Source organism: Drosophila elegans, unplaced genomic scaffold (genome assembly GCF_018152505.1).
Source record: "Drosophila elegans isolate 14027-0461.03 unplaced genomic scaffold, ASM1815250v1 contig_291, whole genome shotgun sequence".
Lineage (NCBI taxonomy): Eukaryota > Metazoa > Arthropoda > Insecta > Diptera > Drosophilidae > Drosophila > Drosophila elegans.
Window position 1 is genome coordinate 1 of NW_024545669.1, and position 5,340 is coordinate 5,340.

Sequence of the window (5,340 nt, forward strand, 5' to 3'; positions counted from 1 at the left end):
ATACTTTTGAGTTGCACCGAAAAAGCAAAGCAAAAACCCTTTTTAAAAATATGTTTATGTGGGCAAACGATTTTTTTTAAATTCTGAAATTCTTAGGTGGGCAAAAATTGGCAGTTTTTATTTTTCAAGTAAACTATTTTTAATGGGTGGGCAAACGACCTATGTCGGATAAAGTAAGTTTTAGTAGGTGGGCAAACGTTTTTTGTTAAAAAAATCATATTTTAAAGAGGTGAGCAAAAAAACTAATTTATGGGCAAACGTGGGCAACAAAAGGGCAAAAGATTCCGCTTTTCAAAATGCAAAATTTTTAGTCTATCCAACTTCTTTGAGCTAACGACAACGCAGCGCAAGTCTATTTTTAAATTGGAAACGCGCTCTAACGCCTACGATCGCGAAAGTCTGTCAAGTCACTCGGAGAAATTGTGGACTTCGTTTTAATAACAGATTTCAAAAGTGACATGAAATCATTAGGCTTATAATTAGTTAAAATTGTTTTTCAATCTTATAATAATTTTGGTCCAGTCAGTCGCAAAATAAACAAACATTTTAAAAAGCCTTTCCTAAGCAACGAAATCAAGTTGGCAGAAAAGCGCAAAATGACGCATACCAAAAGTGCAAAGGGTAGAGGACTATTAAGACAGACAGTAAATAAACTAATTGACTCTGCGAAGGCAAACTTCTATAGAAGTAGATTTAAAAATTCATCATCAACTAGTCAAACATGGAGGGAAATAAAGTCTTTAGGAATAGGTAAGGAAATAGCAACACCGGGACAGGATATTGACATAAAAAATTAACATAAACTTTCAGAATGCAATGTACCAAAAATCTGTGATAGCAATACATATGTACCTTAGATTAGTGCCTGAGAATTTCTGTGATAATAGGTTTACATTTCTGTGTGTCAGACAGTGAGAAGTGCTTATTAATATTGACATTATTAAAATCAAATCAGACGCAGTCCGACTTGACGATATTACAGATGTGAATGTGTGTCGTCCCCTGAATAGACTAACTGACTCAACCTCTAGTTCTGACAAACATGCCTATTGAATACATTGAAAGAGCTACCAACTTGCAATTTATTTTCATCAGCACGCTAAGCTAAGTCGTATAGATTACTTAGATCAATCTTTTCTGTTAAACACTTTTTGCATAATGACATGCGTTTATAGTTTGTAAAATCCTGCCTGGTCCCAACGCTTTTTTATGGAATTGAAGAAAAGTAGCCTACAATAGTATCGCAAGATTCATTTTCAATCTCCACCCATTTGACCATGTCGCTAAATATGCGTACAAAATATTTGAACTCCATTTGGCAGACTGGATGAAAATGAGAATTTAATATCCTAGTTATTCTCACGCACGTCTTCTATCGATATCGGAAGAGAAGCAATGAAGCAGAATAGGTTTTTACACTTGACAGACGTGCTGCATAACGTTTGAACAGCTGTTCTTTGTTTTGATTTGACAAGGAAAATCTTCCCGCCTTTTTTACCGGCTATTTTTGCAGTTGTTTTCGGTCGATAGTGGTGATAGTTCCCCACGATAGTATATCGATATGCCAAATATCGAGTAAATATCTAGTAAAAATCAAAATTTTGCATATACAAAACCTATATAATAAACAGCGTCTAGCCACAGACGCAATGAAGCAACCCAAGTGTAACTAAGCCGTTATAGCCCAGTCCCACAGAGCCCATCCAAGCGAAACGATTGTGATTTATGGTAGATGGTGGACTGGTGTTCCTACAGAGCCACCATCCATTTTCCACCATCCATCAAATGGTTAAATGACCTTGAATGCGTTTACTGACCCATTTTGGGAGAGCGGGAGTGAAAATGGCGAACGACATTGGTGTAGGTCTGGGTTTTACTTCAGTAGCTGCAAAAAGTGGTTAAAAAACGGTCGGAGAAAAAAGGAGTACTTAAAATTTGTTATTTGTGCATAGGTAAGTTCAAGCACTAGGAACCCTATCTAATTTTAGAAACTCGTGAACAGAAGACACTTAACTGGCAGACCTAACCTAGTCGTGGAGACCACGTCGTCCTTAGACGATAAGTAGGCTGCACCTGACCGTCAGCAGCGATCCGCAGCAGCATCAGAAGCGATCCGCAGCAGCATTCAGCAGCGATCCGCAGCAACATCAGCAGCAGCAGCTGCAGAGATCAGCAGCGGCATCAACGCCTCCAGCAATTGTTTCCGTGACGACCACATACGGTGATTCCCTCGATGAGTCCGTACCGGGAACGAATACCCGCGCTGGGTACGTAGTCATCCCTGGGACCACCGACGCAATGCATCCGGTCCCTTCTGGCCAAAGGTTGAGCTTCCTCCGGACTATTAGGTACCGTACTCGTGCTGGTAATCGCCGCAAGCAGTCTCTCCCTTTTTGCTGCAGCGTCGACCATGACCAAACGTTCAACTCTGCAATAAATAAATTGTAAAATCATTAGTTTATGAAAATCATGCAGTCAACATTGTGCTAAATACTCACTGTAAATTCTAATCTGGAATTAGAAGCTTAATTCCGCGCCCTAGCCGCGCGTCTAACTATGTCTGTATTGGGCGGGGAGATGAGTCGATCATAATCCACAAGGAATAGACTTCGGTCTGCCGGAGATGGGGTGTGCCTCCAACATTACCCGTGGGGCACCCAAGGAAGGTTGGGTGCGATGTGGCAATGACACCAAAGCCACCAATTTCGTCCAATTGTGGTTTAAGTTTCCGCAAAGCCCGTAAGTGCCGTGGAGTTAATTGTCCGCCCTCGCGTACTTGGAAATCGCCAATCTATTGGTTTGGTTACTGGTTGGTTATTCAAATGCTTATCTTAATTTTTTCGAGATATTCAATTATAATTTTGTATATGTCGTGGTATTTTTTTAGTCTTGGGTAGTGTTGTTTGGTTGTATTTGGAACGTGATTTGTGTGCGATGAGTTATCGAATCGTTGCACTGTCATCTGTTATTGTTTATAAGTGCATTTTTTTAAGTATAGTTGTAAGCGTTACATTTAATCTTTATGATTTTTATAGCCGAAGGCCTGAGTTCAAGTTGTTAAACCAAGATTTGTTTAGCGTTTTTGGGAAGAGTTCGCAGTAACCCCGCTGTTTGCCACTAGCGAATTCGGCGTACTCCTTGTCCCAGCTCTCCTGTATTAATCTGTGTTTTCCGCTGTGGCATCTTTTATACTCCATCCCACAACAGTGAAGGTACCGTGTGAGGGAGCGTTTTTGGCAGCCAAGTCCATGAATTCGTTTTGGGGTACGCCAGTGTGGCTTGGTATGAATAATGAATTTCAACAGCCACCAATTGAGGATGATTGGCAATTTTCTTTCTTAAGTTGCAGGTTATGTAGTTGTCGTGACTGGACTTAAAAATTGCAGTTGCGCTGTTTCTGCATTCAGTCAAGAGGGCTACACGAGTTATGCTTACCGACATTGTCGACTGCCTTATCAATCGCCGATAGAGACGACAAAATCTTGTTCGTACAGAAACTGTCTGTGAAGTTCGAGCTATTTACTAAAAACGCTGCGCTTGAATACCTATCTGTTACTGACCCGTCTGTGATAATGATGTCAAAGTCTCTATTCCTAAGAGATCCCATTTTTTCCTTAAATATTTGTAAAATACTAGCTGTATTCATATCACATTTGATTTTGGCAGTTCCCTTAAAGAAATTTAGGTCTACTCTTATCTTACTATTATGTACAGGTAATGGATCACAGATTTTAACTTGATCTAGAATATGTTTAAAGTGTTTATATAATTTGGCATAACTATTATTAATCTCACTGTTGGATACAAGTGATTCTTTGGCTGACAACTCATGGGCAAAAACTTTTATCAATTCTTTTGCCGTTTAAAAACAAATTCTGTACTCGGGCGGAAGCTCCGCCGCCATGTGATATAAGATCGGTACCGGTGTTCACTTTGTTAAGCCGAGTACGCGTCTAAGACTGAAATTTGTTTGTACTTTTATCCTATCCATAGCTGTTTTGGACATTTTGCTAAATGAAGAACATGCATATTCTAGACTTCTTCTGGCAAACGCGTTCTAAAGCAGAAGACCTTGTTGGGAATTATCCCGAAAGTGCATCCACTAAGCAATTTTAAAAATGCATTTGTTTTGTTTGCTGATTATTTTACCTGTTCAATGTTTGCGCATGCAGAATTATTAGCGGCTACTATTCGTCCTAGATATTTGATTTGCACTACATCTTTAATTGGAATTCCCTTATAAAAAACTTGAAGCGGCTGTTTGCGCAGATTAAAGTGAATAACGCTGGACTTAGCTGGATTAAAGAATAAATTAAGCTCTCTACACTCTATTTCAAACTCTGCTATTTTTTCTAAAAGTATATCCCTTGCTCCTGAGAAGGTAGCATCGTCTGCATTGTGAAGACTTGCAGTGTATAGATTAAACAAAGTGGGGCGACTCTTCCCCTTGACAAGAACTCACTCATAAGGAAGTGAGTTAACCAGGCAACGTTGAGATTTAGGAGTTTTTCTCTAAGATTCCTATATCGACACAGTCAAAGGCTTTTTGCAGATCTAAACATGCTGCCACTACCTGATGTCCTTCTGCTTTTAATGCTTGCACTTTGTTTATTATAGCATGATTCCATTGTCGCATTAAAACGCATTTAGCCAAATGCGCATTTATGTATTTACACAGGGAATACTGGAAAATACCGAAATTCTTCGTGCCACCACCAGCTGTTTTCTATAAGCAAGGTTGGCGCAATTTTTGATGTCTTTTGAATATAAAATCTATTTTGTATAAAAATGACTGAAACCTAGAGCGCACGCTGCAAATTCTGCTCGCAGTACCAAAATGCATTACTGCTGGATCTCTGGCATTAAATAACTCTCACATATACGGGGATCCTTGCCCTTTTTAGAAACTGTGGTGGTCTCCATTGCAAACACGTCATAACAACGCAATCAGCTTCTCTTCTTTGTCGTCCAAGTTGGCAAATGCCTCCGTCGCAATATTGATGTCCTGCTGAGCATTACAGAGTTTAGTAAACTCACTCATGTTCATTAATTTTAATTATTTTCTTTTGGATTTGCCAAAATTCAAAAGTATACAAGCCCAGATCAGCTGTTAGTGCCACTCACATGTCGGAGTAGCATTACTAAATGCTAATGCGCCAATGGAATCAGTCACATTTAAAAAGTACACTAATGCGGCAATGGAATCAGGCTATTAGATCAGTTATGCACATAGATGTGGGATCTGTGTTTCCTAAATGCATAACTTCTATTCGGAAGCAGCCTATTTTGTGAGATGTGGTGATCTAACTTGAGTTTATCTGTTATCTTAAAAGGTTCGTT

General features: G+C 39.3%; 3 long non-coding RNA genes across 3 annotated transcripts; 2 read left to right on the forward strand and 1 right to left on the reverse strand.

Annotated features, from left to right (window-relative positions):
* Nucleotides 1-793: 793 nt before the first annotated feature.
* Nucleotides 794-2,554, forward strand: LOC108149205. The gene is made up of 2 exons (XR_001774613.2): nt 794-1,952; nt 2,021-2,554. It is a non-coding gene; the product is annotated as an uncharacterized LOC108149205 (long non-coding RNA).
* Nucleotides 1,916-2,897, reverse strand: LOC108149204. Its single transcript, XR_001774612.2, has 2 exons — nt 2,499-2,897; nt 1,916-2,428 (listed from the first exon to the last, which is right to left on the reverse strand). It is a non-coding gene; the product is annotated as an uncharacterized LOC108149204 (long non-coding RNA).
* Nucleotides 2,898-3,019: 122 nt separating this feature from the next.
* Nucleotides 3,020-3,740, forward strand: LOC121467265. Its single transcript, XR_005977384.1, has 2 exons — nt 3,020-3,282; nt 3,350-3,740. It is a non-coding gene; the product is annotated as an uncharacterized LOC121467265 (long non-coding RNA).
* Nucleotides 3,741-5,340: the final 1,600 nt, after the last annotated feature.